This window comes from Diadema setosum, chromosome 15 (genome assembly GCF_964275005.1).
Source record: "Diadema setosum chromosome 15, eeDiaSeto1, whole genome shotgun sequence".
NCBI lineage: Eukaryota > Metazoa > Echinodermata > Echinoidea > Diadematoida > Diadematidae > Diadema > Diadema setosum.
Window position 1 is genome coordinate 22,676,911 of NC_092699.1, and position 20,127 is coordinate 22,697,037.

General features: G+C 37.1%; 1 protein-coding gene across 1 annotated transcript in view; it reads right to left on the minus strand.

The window, feature by feature from the left end:
- The window catches only part of LOC140238594 (uncharacterized), a 122,125-nt gene that overhangs the window by 74,639 nt on the left and 27,359 nt on the right, over positions 1-20,127 (minus strand). The window contains exon 2 of the mRNA XM_072318495.1: positions 17,725-17,855. The gene's annotated coding sequence lies outside the window, so the exon portion shown is untranslated. The remainder of the gene's footprint in view (positions 1-17,724; positions 17,856-20,127) is intronic.

The following is a 20,127-nucleotide window of genomic DNA, read 5'->3' on the forward strand; positions in this document are numbered from 1 at the left end:
TTGAAGATGGAACACACGCCTCTGCCTGTGGTACCTAATTTCCCTGAACTCATTTCGACCCATCCCATTAGGTTGTTCCTTAAACCGGCAATCTTCTGTACGTTTGTATCCCCATCTGCACAAGTCTCATGTGGCTTTTATGATTCTGTTATGAAATTGTCAACATTCTACAAAGTACTTTGAAAATTACCCTAAGAAAACCCTGAGAATTGCTTATATTGCCTCTGGCTTCTTAATGCTGTTCTTCAAGAATAAGCCCATGAAAAAAAAATGACTTATCACAAAAGCAGCGAATTAAAGCAATATATAACATGTGAAAACTTGATTAATTCCAAAGATATTACAATCATTAAGATTTGAATATCACTGACTCAACTAATGTCTATGGCCTCCTCTGCAAATTTCAAAGTAGTCTTCATGGTAACACAGTATATTTTTGTATATTGTACAATGTAGCATTACCCTATTGTAGGTTACTGAAAAATGTTGCTAATAACAGAGCTTGTGTTTAACATGTCAATATCTGCATAAGATTGCATTTTTTTCAATGAAATACATTTTCCAAAAAAAAATGGAATTGGGCAATATGAAAGATATTTTCATAATCATTTCTTTGCCTTTATTTGCAGAGAGGTATTAATTTTACTAAAATTTACATAATAACAGTCAGTGATCCTCATTTCATACTAATTACCAGGTAGAATCATAATCAACAGCAAAAGGAAAGTGTGTGTGTTTGTGTGTGTGTGGTGGTGGGGGGGGGGGGGTAACCTTACCAAACCTTGCCCATCTTTACTTCCTTAGATATTCCTTTCAGAAAATCATGGAAGACTTTGCAGACAACTCATTTAGGTGAGATAAATTACCACAAATAAAGATGTCTGATTCTATACAGAGAGCTGCATTCAACTGTGTCATTTCCTTACTAAAGATACCCCATAAATAAATCAATGCCAATGTACATGCTTATTACATATGATTGTAAAGTTATTACTCAGTTGTCACATTTTACATCTGTGAAACTCACTGTTTATGTTAGATTTTCTTCTAATCAACAGAATATAAATGAAGACATTTTACTCAAAAGTGTAAACATGATGGACAAGTACATGTGTCTCTCTGTAAGAGTTGCTTTGAGCTAAATATGTGCATAGAATAAGAGAGAGGGACAGACAGACAAGGTTAAATTTTTTTGCATGAATCATGTTGACTGTCATGATCAATATTTGGCCATGTCTGCACCCCTGTCACCACTATAGGGCAATATTTCATGAGAGCACACTGACGCTAGGAAGGCATGACCCACAAGGAAAATGTAATAGCTCCTCCTTCAGATACCAGTCATGTCACTTTGACCAGAATCATGCTATTTAAAACCAAAATTACTTAATATTTGATCTTACAAGAAAGTGTCATTACATAGAACATACATCTGTACTTCTTTACAAATCTATTAACATTGCATCAATATTTAATTCAAATTCTCTGAGAGAGAATATATGTAAACAAATGGCTGCAACCAAGTCTAGACAAGAGGGATACAGCTAATGTATGTGACTACACACGTCAGTTTACTTGGATGCTACTGACTATCACTTACTTTATCTAATTTTTGGAAGTGGTAAAACATAAGATAATTTATCACATGTATTCATACATCCAAATCATAATTGTTCAGTATGAATGTCTTTATGCATGCTTCATGATGTAAAGATTATATGGATTGAAATGGCCTTACATCAGTACCTCTGAAATTTGATGTAGGATCCAGCATAATTGTGACCAATGTGAAGTAGATAACTCAAGAAAAAAATTTGTTGACATGAGACAGGAGGGATGAAATGATGTGGGGCAGATTTAAACGATGCCTGGAGGTCTTCTTGGAGTCTCCGGAGAGTTTTTGAAAATTGGAAGGATGCCTTGCATTATGGTAGCATCCTTTGTATGAAGGTCTTCTTGTTTGTGGGGGAGCATATTATTCTCTGCGGCTTCAACGTGGCAGTGGTTTCGAAGCTGTGAGTCAAGCGAATCACTCAGTTCTCATTGGAGGAAACTTGTTTCTCTAAATCTGTCCTTCCAACGGTATAACATTTCTGATTATTTGCAGAGATGTTTATCCCAGTGGTACAGTTCACCCATTCTGCGTGATTATTCTGCATACACACAGACACACACACACACAAAAAAAAAAAAAAAAAAACTGATCTAAAAACATCTAAATGCAAGAATTCAATGAATTTGAAAAACTTAATCACTTTACAAAAATCCATCATCTATATTTTGCATACAATATTCACTCAAATGTCGACATAATTGGGGATTTTTTGTTTTGTTGTACTCATGTTGAGTTGCTATCAAATAACTGAATATGAGCGCATGCTAAAGCATTATTGAATAATATTGCTGTTTTAATACATCTACAACTACTGTAGAAAGGCAATTGTTTGGACCTTTACAGCCAAACTCAAAGTTTTAACAGTTATGTCCAACAATGATGATGATGATGATAAATTATAACAAAGACAATGATGATAATGCTAATAATGATAAAAAAAATGATGATAATGATAATAATAATGATGATAATGACAGTAACAGTAATAAAAATATTGACAGTTCTTTTTTTTTTATTTCACATACACATACAGCAACTTTAGATACACATGATATCAAACTCCAGTGCAGCCAGGTCATTAGGTCAGAGGTTACGTATCATATTGACACATCCTATGTGTGCATCATCTCCACTATTTCTGAAGCATTTGGTGATGGCCGCTACTTTGCAAGGTACCTGGATATATGTATACAAGTCATTCTGCAAGGTCCATGTTTCTCCTGGGCAAACCATGACATCATCTAGGTCTTATAACCATGATGTATATGATACTCATCCTGGCTTCATTTGTCTAAACCTCAAACCTCAAACCTCATTATTACAAGGGCAGGTACGTGAGTGATACATGTATGCACGGAATTGCTCAGAACCTCCATGCAACATTGACATTTTCTTTTTTTTTAACCCTTAACTCACTTAATACTTCATTAGTTGATGATCATTGCATTTTCGTGTCATGTACCAGATGGTATTTGGTTTTATCATCTTTCTCCTTCTTAGGTTCATACACCACATCCATCACACATGGGAAACATTATTTGGTCTTGTCGCTATGGGCAACTGAGTCTATTTGGATGAACCGATGTGGCATGGGAGACCAGAGCAGCAGGTGTTTTATGGGCTGTCCCTCCCAACAGTTGCAATGTTGGCTTAAAAGTGATAAGTCAGTGTCACGCTGGTTAATGTGCATGAAGGACTTTCTAGCTATCAGTAAAAATATCATATATCACATTCCTACCTAACTAAGCCTTCTGAAAATCAGTAGATGGCTTACTGAGCATTCAGCTCCTCCCAAGCTCAACTTTCCGGAATGTGAGAGGTCAGATGCAAAGCCAGAAATTAATTGCCAGGACTACTAATTCTCCAGCAGATTGGCTGATCAGGGGTGTTGCACAAGATTCATACAAGCTTGATTGGTCAAATTTGGGGACTGCATTCTTGTTTTGTAAAGTGAAATGGATTTGCAACCCACTCATAGACCTAACTGCAGACTGTCCTTCATTTTCCTAAACTCTCGTCACATATTTGGGCGGGTCCCCTGATTTTGCAGTTGCAAATCCATTCCAGGAGAATGCTTATTTTTATACACACTGAATTCAATGGCATGCTGTGATATGGATTTTCAGATGAGGTGTGAATTCATCTATGCTGAATTGAGATTGAGATGAAAATAATCCAAGCTTGAAGTTGATCCAAAACTGATGATCTTCCAAGGCGGGATAATCTTGCAGCAAGATACATGACATGGGTGTGACAGAGAGGTACCTCACAACTTCAGCAGGTTTCTTAATCAAAGCCCAGTAGACCTATAGGCTTGGATGTAAACACCACTGCAAAACCATGCTCCTGTTCCAAAATCAAATGTCCACTCACAAGAGAATTCAGGAAAGAAAACAACAATATCTGTGACAGTAATTACACCATTTTACTATGTGATGAGACAATAACAGGCTTATGGCTGTAAGACATGTTTCTACTTCTTTTCTTACCATCAAAATTTTCTGAGCTGCTAAAGATCTAACACGCTCTTGATAGGAAAAGAGAACTGGATAGAAAGTAAAGGGCGCAAAGTATGATGGAAGAATAGAATACTTGTATTGTTTGTTTTGAAGTTTCATTGTATGTCTACATATGCATACAGTGATGTTAAAGAACAAGTCTTCCAAATCAGCCATACTATCAAATTCATTATATCAGAGTTTCTCGGAAAACAAACTTTCGCGTCTCTCATCATTAATTACTTTTACTTTAATCTGAAAGTGTGTTACTCACTTCTTTTCTTTTTTCACCTAGTTATTAAACAAGATGAGTCCTTTTGAGGGACTAAATCAGTTTAGACTTACTAATTCAGCTAAATGTACCAATGCAAAGTGCTAAAGCACCAACTTTATGAAAAGGCTAATAAGCCACAATATTATCCCCCTCCCGAGCACAGTTCCTGCATGCAGCTGCGTCATGCCAATTAATATCAATCCACATTTGCATTGAGCCACAACTTAATGATGTCCACTTAGAGTGTACCACCACTGGTAGTCACAGCATCAATTTGTACAGAATCTAATTACTATGTCGAGCATAACTTATGGAGATTATCAGCATCGTACTTGATCACATAGGACCCCAACTTCCACCTACATATCTAATTCCATTTTAGCTACTTTAAAGGCAGGTGCTCTGATGGAAAATCCTGAAGAGCCATGAATACACTGTCTGTGTTTTGATGATTCCAAATGTAAGCCAAGATTGGTTGTAAAATGGTCTTAAACTGCTATATTCTACACTGGTATCAATTGCCTTCACTTGCTTTTACTTTTCAGGTGGGGAGCTGAGAAGAGGTTCCTCCAATTTAAAGGATATTTATACATTATTCTTCTTTACAGAAACAATATAGCCCTAGCTATTCATCCTTTTGAAACAACACCACGCCTCACTGCGTGGAAATGTGAATGACTACATTGATTGCTCTCAGAGAATCTATAAAATGCCAGATGAGGGCTATCAATTTTCATTCATATCTAATAAAATGCCAGTCAAATTCTGTCATAATTCTGGTCTCCAAGATAACTGTTCAAATCAGGTTGTGAACATGCCATGTGAGTTCTTTCCATGGCACAAAAGGTGGAGTTTTTTTTTGTTTTGTTTTTTTTTGCTAGTTAACAATCAACTGTCCATATGCCTAGCACAACTCACAGTAGGGCGTGTATTACAATCTGAAATACTGCACAATGAAGCAGCACTACTCATGCAATACTGCACAGCCTAATTAATCCCCACTGGTGGTGAACTCTTTTAATAGTCATGTCGTGTAATCTCTTGCCAGACGCAAATCCCATTCCCGGAATATCCAACAATGTGTGGTGTGGGTAACCCCAGCCAAGAGTGATCTAATTCTGGACAACCTGCTTTTTAAATGCATTAAGTCCACTGGATTGACATTCTGGCAGAAAAGAATTTAAAAAAAAATACATATATATATGGACACCTTGCTCTAATTGTGGCATGTCAGCTAGCACTGAAATTAGAAAGTTGGTCCTGCATGATGCATTTTTGGAAGAGATTTGGCATAAGAGCATCAGTGTGCCGCGTGATCTCTAAAAGCATAAGTCTACTTTGTCCCTCTTTATTGGGGGGGCTTGCATCACAAAGGGGGCTAAAAATTGGAACTGGAGGCTCTGACGAACCCAAGAGATGAATTCAGTCTCATACTGTGCCAAATGCATAGTGACCTCAGTGTTCTAGTATTGATGACTCTTGTCCTCGAGCACCAACATTGAAGGACTCAGACTCCAACAAACTTCCTGACAAGAGCCTACAGAGGGCGCTATCGTGCATTTCATGGCTGAACCAATTCCTTCATGGAAACACATTACATTTCCAATGTGTACTCAGTTGTCAGATATATTCATGGGGATTTGTCTGGATGACAATACTACCAGCATTTTAAAAGTACAAGAAGTAGAACTTTAAAGACATAGTAGCAGTGATAATCAAGTGTACTACAGTAGTAGTAACATTGGAGGTAGTAGTAGATCTGAATGTTCTGTCTTGTAGTAGTAGCAGAATAAAAACTAGTAGACTCTTGTTGAGGTAGTATTACGTTCAGCGATTCCAACCCCCCAACGTAACACCCCATCAGTATAGAACCATTTTCCATTTCTACTTCCTTTGTATACCAATCTGTGACATGACATTTGCTCTTGTGACAATCGCTCAGGTGTTATTTTCTCCAAGGACTTAGGGTTACTGTAGGGTATAGGGTTGCAATAGGATTTTAGGTTTATAGTTTGATGTGAGGATTAGGATTAGGGTTAGGGTTATGTTTGTGAGTACAATTTATGATTGGCTTAGCATGCGTATATTTCATGGGAGGAATTGTTGCAGGAGCAAATGTCATGGAACCATACCAATCACCTGTTATTTCCACCTGAAATATCTTGACTATACATCAACCTGTAAGTCCACTGTCCATTTGATAAGCTTTTGAACATATTAGGACTGCTGAAGCTAAGAGTATAGTCAGTTTGAGCCAATCTTGGTCAATATTTTGCACCATGACCTACTGCTGTACTGGATCAAGGAGTCAATATTTGTTTATAGTGCACAATACCAGGTGTAGTGTTGTAAATGCATTACAAAGGGGAAAAAAATGCATCAATATGCATCTCTTTGTTGCAGGCCAATGTGCTCGACATGCGGAATGTCTCAGCCTGTATGCACAACCTGCCCGCACAGACTGTAAAATGATACACAAACCCATTGTCTGTCTGTATGTGGGGCTGGCTAATAACAACTTTATGAGATGTGATGTCATTTGTCTTTGACCCCAGCAAGTTTGTTTTTTAGTGGCATTATATCTTCATGACTTCTCAGCAGGTAATGGTATACTGAGGCTTGAAACAAACCAGAGGCCATAATTATCATTTCAAGGAACTGTACTGAGTATATATATAAAATTAAACTTCTCTCGCATTAAGCATAATATGCTCATTATATTTTACCTATTACTGTAAAAGTCCTCAATGTTTGAATAATGAGAAGAATTTAAGCTTTTTAAGTCAAGACTTAAGAACAGGCATTTATTATTATTTTTACACAATTAAATTCAAAACAGAGATTTTAGAAGTCTTTGTTTTAAGTGATGATTAGATTTCTGCATGCGAAAAAAGAAAAGAAAAAGTAGTTGGCCATTCTTAAAAGGACTGTGATGTTAGTGTAAAATGTCAGAAAAGAACTTGCCCTAAAAAGTATTGAACAATTACAGACTTGAGAGACTGCAAGACTGCCAATGCTGAAAATACTCAGATATAACCACAAAAGTACACACTTAACACCTTTAGTCACAAAGCCTATAAGAGATCTAGGCCACAAGGTGACACGGAGAAACATAAGTCCTGGAAATCAGAAGGAAAAAAATATATAATTCAATTCTCTCCATATCTGAGGTCACAGTCTCGTATTTCCACATTGAGTCATCTTGTGGTTCCTTCTAACATCAAGTTTAACCAATTGCTTACTGACTGTCCATATAGACAGAGTAAGGTTTGAATAGACCACAGGATATATCATGCTCAAGCATCCTTTATAAAATGTGGGTTTAAATGGGTTAAATTCTGATGGGATGATTCAGACACCCCTTGGCCCAGAAAGAAGTAACCCTGTTATGCCTCTGTCTCCCCTGTGAATAAGAAATGCCCATAGGTGAAGAGGTGCAACTGTTCACCTGAAGAATAGAAAAAGAGATAAAAATCCCCTTTTATCAAACACAAAAGATGGGGGAAGACTTGTGGTCAAGGTGTCAGGACTAATCAAAGTCACCGATGTGTGTATATATGCATATTATCTGTGCGCATTCCACTCACTGCTATCACCACTCCTTGACCGATTGAGGGTTAGGCCGGATTGCGTATAAGTATGTTCTCATGGTAATCACATGCATGCTTCCACAAAGATTCACTACATCTTGGATAGTAGAAAATTTTCAGTGATCACTATTCATTGACAATGATTCTTTTTTTTTTACATGCTAAGAAAAAAAATTGTCTCTCATCTGTTCTGAAAGGCTAAGCGAAAAAAAAAAAAAGAAGTAGTTTCTTGTTTCGATTTTTGGAGAGAGGTAATGCGGGAGGTACTTTATATCTTACCATTTTTCTCAGATTGGAGATCACTCTCGCCTAGTGATACAATAATGAGTAGTGGATATGCACATTAATATAACTACAGGATATTCTAATGCAATGTGAGTATGACATTACAATCGATGAATTTCTGAATGGTGAGAGATGGTTTCTGAGAGGTAAATTTCTGATGTTTTTCCAGCTGCCTCAAGGTAGTAAATATAAAAAAAAAAGTTGATGTGGATGCCGACAAGGACGAGGAAAGCAAGTTTTAATATTTTCAGCACCATTTTGAAAAAATGGTAAATAATGAAAAAAATTGAAGCAGCAACAATATCAGATGTGCATATGGACAAGAAACTACTTTCTTTCTTTACTTGGACATATATTAAACACAGCTTACAATTACAATTTCCATATACCACGTACATTTAAAAAAAAAACTTTTTTGCTCTGCAGTCAAAATTCATGTTGCCAATGACAATACTCTATTTACTTCATAAAACGTCAGTACATCATGCAAAGAAGACCGTCATGCTTTTAAGAAAACGATATATGGCAATGACATTCAGAGTTTGCTCATTTTCACATGGGGGGGGGGGAGCGAGTATGAGGGAATTGGCCTTGGGAATGAGGTAAGTTGGTTTGCAGGAAGCCAATTAGTACATGCCACTGGCTTGCTGAGAACACAATACTTTCTGCAAAGTTTTGGCAACCCACTGCATCAAGACGCTACACCCAGATTATTAGTATTACCTCGACTAAAAACGCTCCCCATCCATCTGTTTATTTCAACAGTGACTTTACTTTGCATCCATGCAGACAACCTTTAGACAGAATGGGCAACTTGCCATCACTGTCCTGTGAAATATTCACAGTAGGATCCAGATTTTTGTGAATCATTCACATTCCTAAAGGTAAATGATTATTTACTCATCCTGACAAAACACATCCCAGAGGCCAAATAAGTAGGTGCTAAGTAGATCTAGCATAGTTCACTACCCATACCATTTCTGCTGCGAAGGAACTTTCAAATGTTCACAAATATTGTCAAAGTGGATATTTTTGCATGAGTAATTTTTTGCGCTCAGACGGGCAAGATGAGTTCCATGTGTTTTTAATTTTGCAGAATCAAGACATCAACTACTAGAACATACTGTATGGCAAGCAAAAATATTCGCGTGCTTTCATTTTCGCATTAGTTTCTGTTGCATGAAATGTGCGAAAATTTCAACACTACGAAAATTTCCACTTATACAGTACACAGAGTAAAAAATCGGTCTTTGGTTTGCTGATATACAATTGCTCTGCTGAGGCTAGGCAAGTTATTAAAATCTGGATGCAGTGGAGCAGTGTCGGATTTGATTGGTGTTCAGTTTCAGCACAGGCAGTAATAGTACACTGTAGGCCTACTAAGCATAGTAGTACAATATAATACAGTGCAGCTGTATAGTAGCAGCAGGAGTAGTAATAGTAGAAGTCCAAGTAGCAGTGGTAGTCTTAGTAGTCTCAGTAGCATTTTATGGTGGTATTGCTGTGGAACTAGTAGTGGTAATGATAATAATAGTGTAGTGCCTAGTGGTAATAATTGTAGTAGTCACAATATTAGTAGTTGTTGCTGTTGTTGGGATGATAGTGGTAGCGGTAATAATAGGCATATTTAATTAAAGGTAGAGGCAAGTCCTAGTCAACAATAGTTTGAATGCTCATGACATATATCACTTTGTTTGTTTGTTTACTCTGTCTGTTTATTCATTTCAGACATTACTTTGGTCAGGCATCCTAGTCTGAATCTATGCCTGATGAAAATTTTCACAGAAAGAAGCCAACAGTTGACAGATGCCTGTCTGACTTATTTCTCTCGGAAGTTTTCTCAGGGATCACATATTGGCAGAGGTTTCTGTTATTCTTTTAATAGTCCTTGTTTCTCAAACAAATCTAACATCAACTGCAACACAAAACAATTAAAGATTTGCTGCTAGCAGTGGGTTAGTCACCAATCAGTCACAAGGATTTTTCTGGTTACCATGTTAAAGGTACTGTTTACCATTGGGAGCAGTGATTGAAAAAATGTTAGAGATATCACATTTGATGCATATGTGTAGGTCAGTTGTGTCGCAAAACATCCTACCATACAAGAATTTTGCAAGAAGGCCTAAAATTTAAGGAGATATCGCTATTTTTCTCAATTAACCATAACTGTAGACAGTTGGTTTAGTCTCTGAGAAACATTTTTATTACAACTATTGTTTACATTTTGTATAATTCAACAATACTCAACATTAATTATACTGATTCAAATTTTTACATTGGTTGTTTCTATCCCTAATTCACATTTTAGAAGTATTCTGAAGCAGTAAAGCTGGGTTTTTGTTCATCAGCAAATGGTAAATAATGCCTTTACCGGGGTTGGAGTGTGGGGAGACAATGTAATGAAAGGTTGGCTCAACCGAATCGATTTCCAATTGCTGCCCACCAGTTTAAATTGGATAATCATGACTAAAACAGGCCTGATATATAACAAAGTTCCCCATCAGCAAACAGATATTCATCAGAGTGTATGCTCATCATTAACATTCAACTCCAGCCAATGTTCTTCTGTTGTGGACTTACTGCATATAATGTTGTATTCAACTGATCCTAATTACCTTAGTCGAGCCAATTACATATTGTCGGGTAAACCTTCGCAATACATGATCTCCCCATGCTCCATGGTTCCTTAACCTACCCAAATCATCATAACTACCAACAACTGCAAACCTCTTTGAGAAATACATGCAGGAATATCAGAACAAGAGGCGAGGTAGGAATGTATATCAGGACAAGAAGTAAGAGATGAAAAGAAGAGACCTAAAGATGATATGGGGGGAATATGACCGAAATATCATCATCTGTCTGGGTTTTCCTCCCTTGGGGGTGGAGAGCTATGATCCTCCATACACCCATTTAGCCCAGCTAAATTTAGGTCTTTTGGTTTTTGGCTGCATCATGGTCAGAAAAGGGGGAAGTCCCCAGGGCCTAAATGGTCTTTTTCTCAAAATGGGTCAGTACTTGGTCAATGACCATGCTTCAAAGTCTAAGAAAGGAGACTCAACATACTATTTTTTTTTTTTAACCGACTGAAGTAAACGCAATGTTGATTATATGTGATATCTGGCTTACACACTATCTAATACCCAAAATAAATTCATTTCATCATTGTTAACATCATCATAGCTATACTTCAACCATTTTACTACAACTACTATCATATCTATTGTCAGTAACTGACACTGACATAAAGGCAACTGAACAGATATTCCCTATTTCATGAATACATGAATATCCAAGTATCTTTCTGCTATCACAGAAAGCAATTTGAAGAGTTCGTTTGCAAAAACCGAATAAGTCCATTTTTGAAGATTTTGAAGTGCGGTATCTGTCATAAAATACAAAATAATACCTTTTAAATGATATATTGGTCACTACACATAAAGGTACATTTTTGAAATTATGGTCAAAAGAAGCAAAAATTTTCTTATTATTCTCTTTATTTTTCTTGACCTTTAATCGCAAATATCTCCATTTGACAAATATGGACTTATCGGTTTTTGCAAACAAACTCTTCATTTGTTTCATATAGCCAAAAAAAAAAAAATAAATAAAGTAAAATAAAAGTTTGAGAAACAAAAGTGAGACCACTGGAAGGACTGTACTCAAATTTGCATGCTTAGCTTGCAGAAAAGTCCATCCTCATATATAATATTTGTTTGCATTCTCTCTTCTTCTTTTTTGTCTAATGTGTGCATCAGATAGGACTGGTGCATTAGCCTTGGCAGCAAAATACAGATTTTTGTCCCAATATTGGTAGCAGGGTTACTTCAGTACACTCAAGTGTATTGACCTCAGTTCTCTTATTCAACCCTATCATATGAATCATCGCACGGGTCATGTCCCACAATATTCAACAAATATTCCATTTCATGGACTATTTGAAACTGTGATAAGTTTCTTTCTTTTGTGTTCTGCTAATGTTCATTCGGTGTTTCTGTATTAGTGTTTCGAAACATTTTGTTATAGACACTACACAAACATTTCATATTATTATTGTTATTATTATCCCTATTCTTCTTCTTCTTCTTCTTTTTATTATTATCATCATTATTATCATTATTATTACTATTATTATTATCATTTAATTTTAGTATTATCATTATTATTATTATTATTATCATTATTACTATTATTATTATTATTATTATTATTATTATTATTATTACCATCATTATCATCATCATTATTGTTAACATTATTGTCTTCATTTTTATTATCATTATCATCATCATCATCATCATCAAGAAAGGGAAACAGGGAGCCGGGAGGGGGGGGGGGGGTGTGGTTAAAAGAGAAGGCATCACTTATCAAAACGGGATGCCAGCTCCTGTGCACACCCTTCCTACTTCCTTTTATTCTTTTCTCAGAGATGCAACCTAGATGGAACGTAGATGAGAGACAGACACCAAAAGGTCACTGATGAAATAATTTTTTGCCACTTCCAGTTCGGTAGGATGCAGGCTAAAAACTTTTGGCTCTTACTGAGGACATCAGGTTTAAACATTCTGTTCAATTTGTCCTAGATCTGTAATCATGTTCAGGGTTTAAAGCACTTTGTTCCTCCTGGTTTGGAAGTGATTTGCCACAACTAACTCCTTACAATGGACACTGTCTTTTACAAGTAGTACGTAGGGAAGATAATGAGCCAGCTCTTATGCCTCTTTTGATAAATGACAAGCTCATCCCAACAATTTCATTTCAGAGGTGGACAAGAGAAGGAAAACAGGACCAATAAAGAGACAAGCAAAGATGAAAAGGAAGATGTGTTTCAGTCAGTCAAGAGATGACTCTTCACTTTATTTTGGCAGGCAATTACTGGAGATACAAGGTATACATCTCTAATGCAATGGGCCTATCAGATCTCCTACTGACACACGCAACTCCTTCAGTCTTTTTCCTGATTTCTTTTTATAGGTCACAGAGTTCATGACCAAACAAGAGAGTTATTAGCCAGCAACATAATCTCATGACTAAAATGCCCAATATCAATATCAATCTATAAAAATAAAAAAAATTATATCAGTGCCAATGTCAATATCAATACCATGAATGTCAATAATACTTTGTGAGCATATCATATCTGAGGCCAAGGGTAACTGCAATATAGCAATTTAGGTTCATGTGACAGAGGATTCCTACTAGTGTATCTGCAGGTGCTCAATTATCATCAGTGACCAGTCATAAAACTTTGACTGAAGTAACAACAAACTTGGTAAGTAACAATAGCGCCCCTTGCAGCCTTGCCACCTCTCAATAGAAAGGCCCATGAAGAGTTGCTGAAAATTCACATGAAACACATGCTCACAGAGAATGATTGTGAATTATAAAAGCAAACTGGCTTTGTAACTTGCCATGTCTGTAATTTGGAGAGTAGCACAATTACAGCAAAACCTAATATGTGAGGATGGTAGTAGAGTTGTTGATATGTGGGATAATTAAGCATACATAATCTTTTGCTGAAATTACAGCAATTATCTCTTGGATAGAGTCTTAGCAACCTTAAACTCTTGTTCAAATTTTCTACCCTCTGACAAAGGATTCATATGCTTAAACACAGTGTAATAAGTTTGGCAAAGCATGGTCAAGCAACAATTTGTCAACTCTACTCAAAACCTGCTAAATGATAGCAGTTTGAAACAACAGTCCTAGAGTGAATCACAATTTCTGTAGCCTTCATGAATTCTGCATGAGGTCACCACTGCCCATATACGCCATCTAAATCCTTTTGCCAGTAAGTATCTAAGGGCATTAAATGCTAAGATTTGCTAAGCTTGGTTTGGCACTAAGAAAAGGGGCTTCTTCATTTCAAGGTTTGGTCTACAGGCATGCTGCCAGTAAATGCCATCAAAAGTGAGCTACGTAGTTGCAGGCAGTACTTTACTCTTTTACAGCAAACAAGTTTAGTGCCTCATATCAAAGCATATGGAGTGACAACTACTTTTTCATTTCCCTGGGGTCTACGTTGCAGTAGAATTTATTATGAAATGCACCATCAAAATAGAGAGTGATATGATTTCCAACAGATAGTTATTCTGGGTACTGTAAAAGTGGAAATTTTCGCGGTGTTGAAATTTTTCGCGCATTTTGCGCAGCCAGAAACTAGCGCGAAAATAAAAGCATGCGAATATTTCTGCTTGCCATATATATGTTCCAGTAGTTGATGTCTTGATTTCACGGAATTAAAAATACGCTTATGTGATAACACAGCAACCTTCAAGCCAAATGTTATCATGGGTGACATGATACCCAAAATAAAGTCTTTATCCAATTTAGACAGAAACCAGCGGTACCTCTGTAGGAGCTATAAAATGGGAGGAAAAGTTCCTTTATAATCAGCCTGGAGACTGAAATTACACAATCATCACTCTATGGACTAATCAATCAAACAAAAAAGCCCCACTTTTCATGCCAAAAATTTGTAATTGCAGGTCAAACAAACATGATGACATGGCAAGGAGCCATTGAGGCTGATATTTAGGAAGTCAAGATTTAATCAGGCTGGCGTCTCTTCACATTAGGCCCGTTCACAAACAACGAAAATCGAAATTTCAATCGCGATCCAAATTTCGATTTTTTTTTTCGACCGTTCATACACAGGGAAAAATCGCACTTCGCAGCAAGGAAAGAACGATCAGTGGCCAAACTGCTCATGCGTGAAACTTGCATGACCGAAGACTGACCCCGTCCGCAGTCCCAATAGAGTTTCGCACGCGCTACGAACGATGGGATTAAAAATACCGATTTCCGAATCTCGATCGCGCTCACACACACGACGCTTGGCAAAATAATCGCGATTATTCTGAAAAATCGCACTAATAGTGCGAGTTGGATCGCGATAAGGATCGCGGTAATTAGTGAGATTTTTCTGTCCACACTGGAAAAAATTTCGAAATTTTGATCGCGATAAGAAAATCGATTTTTAAATCGCACTTTTTCCCTTGTGTGTGAACGGGCCTACTATCATTTGCTTATTTATCGACAGCCTTCTGCATTCCAATCCCACAATATATATTCTACCATAATACAGTCAGATAACTGCTTATTCCTCAATCAAAAATAGATTTAAATCATCCTTTCATCAAATCATAATTTCATCTTCTTTATTTTGTCATCAGTCAATAGTATGTTTTAGTTATCTGTATGTCTGAATGTACCAATAATAAGTTTGTTTTTTGAGCAAAAAATTACTGTATTTTATTTGTTATATGTGGAGTATAGAAAACTGAATAGATATGAACTAGAATTAGGAAAAAAAAATCTTGATTCATGCATTCACAAAAAGGTTAGACTGCCACATATGGTGCATTGTTACTGGGTGACAAGATCTCCTTTCTCAATTGGCATATATTACAAAAAACAAAACAAAACCCAAACTCAATTCAGAATGTCAACAAGGAAAAGTAGAAATTACGCGGTGCGTAATATATGTCCCCGCCGGAAGTAGCATTTTGTAGCAAAATGTGCAATATAGGTAAAAAATCAAGGTCAAAGGTCAAAGAAGTCAAAGGTCAAAATTCTGTGTAAAAGTTTTGAAGCCCTCACCTAGTGCCATCACATAAAGCAAACGGAATCGAAATCGGGTTAGAAATGGCGAAGGAGTAGCATTTTGTAGCAAAATGTACAATATAGGTAAAAAATCAAGGTCAAAGGTCAAAGAAGGCAAAGGTCAAAATTCTGTGTAGAAGTTTTGAAGCCCTCACCTAGTGCCATCACATAAAGCCAACAGAATCGAAATCGGGTTAGAAATGGCGAAGGAGTAGCATTTTGTAGCAAAATGTACAATATAGATCAAAAATCAAGGTCAAGGGTCAAAGAAGTCAAAGGTCAAAATTCTGTGTAGAAGTTTTGAAGCCCTCACCTAGTGCCATCACATAAAGCAAACGGAATCGAAATCGGGTTAGAAATGGCGAAGGATAGCATTTTGTAGCAAAATGTACAATATAGGTCAAAAATCAAGGTCAAAGTTCAAAGAAGTCAAAGGTCAAAATTCTGTGTAGAAGTTTTGAAGCCCTCACCTAGTGCCATCACATAAAGCAAACGGAATCGAAATCGGGTTAGAAATGGCGAAGGAGTAGCATTTTGTAGCAAAATGTACAATATAGGTCAAAGGTCAAGGTCAAAGGTCACAACTGAAATTCTGTGTAGAAGTTTCAAAACTCCCATGTAGTGCTATCATATAAAGCAAACAGAATCAAAATTGGCTCATAAATGACAGAGAAGTAGCAAATTTAACATTTTGATCACACACGGACGCACACGGACGGACGCACGGACGCATGGACGCACGGACGCACACACACACACACACGTACGGAGCCCGTTTCATAGTCCCCTGCTCGAACTCGTTCGGCGGGGACAAAAATACTGAGTTTTAGAACAGTAAATGTATCTATGTAATCCACAATGTTCAGCATTTTTACATGGTTTTGACATCAAACACTACCTAGTAATGTTATTTTGCAATGATATTGCAAAAATAACACACAGAGATTTTGAAATTTCATGTTTTAAGAGAGAGAGAGAAAAAAAAAAGTCTTGTTACCCCAAAGGTCACAGTCTTCTGCTCTGTAACCCATTCAATGTGAAACTTTGATGCTCTCAAAGGCTTTGTATAGGATCTATCTAGGTTTCTGTAGGTATAGGCATCAGGATACATTAGACCAGGTCACAAAAATAAAAGTTAGCAACCACATGAAGAAAAAAAAAATCGGTTTCATAAGTGTAAGCATGCCAACAGAAGAGACCTGTGTCCACTTGGCATCTTGATTTAATTTTTTCCCAAATGGGATCAAAGATCAATATCGCAGCTACAATGTATGTGTTCATGAAAGATGCTTGTATTGCAGAGACTCCATCTCTCCTGCTTTCAGCAAGAGATTTCTCGCTTTGAGACCATTTTCTCATAATCTCCTGCTCTCCCGCTATATGGCTGTATGTCTCCCACCTAAGATTATGTTATCCCTCTCAGAATTTAAGCTCTTTCCAGCCCAACTTTACTTTTGTCATATTTAATGTGTTCAAAAATAAAGCTAAGATAGCATCACTAAAATAGCACCAGGGCATCTCCTACAACCATAAAATTTCTGGACACTAGCCACAAGGATGTCATGCTTCGGGCTTGTGTGTGTGCATACGTACAAATGCGATCAGGGTCTAGGCGGGAGAATTTCCCATTTACGAGGTGCTTGGGGTTGGAATCTCTGATATAGGGATAGATATGATATACAAGTGTAGAGATAGATATGATATATATCTCTTAATATATTCAATCTCAATCTCTACATTTATGAATGTTGCAAATAATATGGTATGATATAAAGGCAAATGTTAATTCTCATAGTCACCAAGTGTGAGGAATAAAGCACATATGCTAGATAGTGTGGCTAATGTTTTAATGACTACCTGTTGTTTTTCTGAGATTGCCCTGTGGAGTAGTTATAAGCTGGTGTTTCAGGATCTCGGTCCTTCACGATCCTCTCTCCACAGGTTGATTCCAGCACAGGATTATGGACACATGCACGGTCATGCAGAAACTGAAAAGAACAAAAAAGGTATCATGCTATTAGTACCAAACTTTTCCATGCATGCTTCAGCTACTAACCAACAACAGTCCCACATTACCGTAACTGTGTTGGTGAAACCATGGACCTCGTTGTAGGTCCATGGTGAAACACACTTGCAAACAGTGCATATATGAGATGCATAAAAGTGAATGCTTCCCCATTTACATGTTATAATACTCAGTAGGTACACAGTGTGTCATGCAGTATAGCAAACATGAACTTTGGATATGGTTGTCATATACCCGGCCTTGTAGTTATTCACACTGACATTTTAGAGCTGAATGACACTATATACAGCTTATCGACATGAATGAAGAAAACAATAAATAAAAAGAGGAGAGTTTACAGAGTGAGAGCTCAGCCAATACAGGTAGAGAGGGAAGAAAGAGAGGAATAGAGAGAATGAGAGAAAAGAGAGACTGATATACAAAAATTGTGAGTACCGGTAAAGATTTTTTTGAAGAGATAATCTCAGATACCATGAATGTGTAATAACATGATCAGTAAAACTTCTCTTCATAATGGAAAGTGTGTCTGGAAGAATGTTACAGCTTGTGAACAGCAGACATGCTTTCAATGCACATTCCCATCCATTCCACAGCTGTAGACTTCAACAAACCTTCTTGACCAAAAAAAAAAAACAAACAAACAAACAAACAAACAAACAAACAAACAAACAGATGATTGCAATAGTTTACATCATCATAATGCACCTTGCTTGCACTTTTCATTCCAGTCTAACATAATTTACCCCTTGAGGTTGTATGCTTACCCCTAAAAAGGAACTCCACTTATGTAAGTTTGTTTTGTATATCATAACCCCTTCAAACTCCGGTAAATCCACACCTTCAGAAAGACTGCACACCCTATGCGATGTGCACGTAGATCCACAGTATATTCCAAACTTGCGATGTAGCGACCCCATCTCGTTGTATGTGGGAAACAAAATCTTGCACCTCGCTTTTCTGCACCCACCCAGTCCACATTCAATCACTTTTTACACAACATCATGTGGTGAAAGAAATGACACATCAGTCAGCCAGATACACACCCCTCAAAGCATCAATCTCCATGAAGTAATCACAGCTCATAGGGAATTTCCAGCTGCAGCAGAAGTAAACTTCACTTTCAAGGAGAGAGATTTGCCAATCAAAATTCAGCCTCCGAGCTAAATCTTTTTTCCCCCCTCAAGCCAGAGGCCATCTTGCAAGGTCAAAATGTATTCATTGGGCTGACATCACTTGGCAAAAGTAAAACATAAAAAAAAAACAACTTCAAACACAACACTACATCATTCTGGCCAGACTTCCTATCAATATATACAGGCCTTCTAATTAACTGCACACTCTAATACCCCTTTCATAAACTCATCCTCCTATTATCCGCATAAGAATAATGCGGACAATTCAATAAAAAATGCGTTCACAAACTCTGAAAATAATCCGCATTATTTTTACGAGCGCCCGTCCTGAAAAAGGCGGATAATCGTCATGGTGACTGCACACGTCCCTCCTGCGGGAAAGATAGGTGACGTTTGACCGCACCCCAGCAATTATGCGCATTATTTGGGTTTGCGTTCATAAACTCAAAATCTGGTCCCGACGCTGCTATTATGCGGATAATAGAAGGGTCGAAATAATGCGCATTATTCTATCCCCGCTCCGATTTTACGACCAAATGTTGCGGATATTATCCGCATTATTGAGTTTATGAAAGGGGTATAAGACAAAGAATATTCATCATTCTTCTTTGAGCAGCAGTGTTCAACTCATCACAGGGCTGTCATTCTGCACGTAAATACTTTCACCACGTTATGAATACCAGTTGCTGAATTCTTGATTATTCTTTCCTATCAAAGCATCAGTTATTTTTGTTAAAAGTCTTAATTAGAGCATGCTCCTTCACCTTTTCAAATCATGACTTGTCAGATTTTCTGGACTAGCTTCCTTATCTAGATTTCAAACCATGTTCTGGTCAATGGAGCACTTCATGTTGGTATAAACAACCAGATAAAAATACAAAGCAGGCAGAAGATGAATTGCAGTCATTTTGCCAGTATACATTTCAATCTTAATTTAGAAAACTTGAAAATATCCATGTAATAACTGCATCACAAATATTTTGGCCTGTCACTCATCAACCTATACCTATCAATGCACTTTAATAGACTGTTTCTGTAATGTCTTAAAATTCATGGATGCTTCTCTTCCTACAATCTAGTAACAAAACCATTTTATCCCAC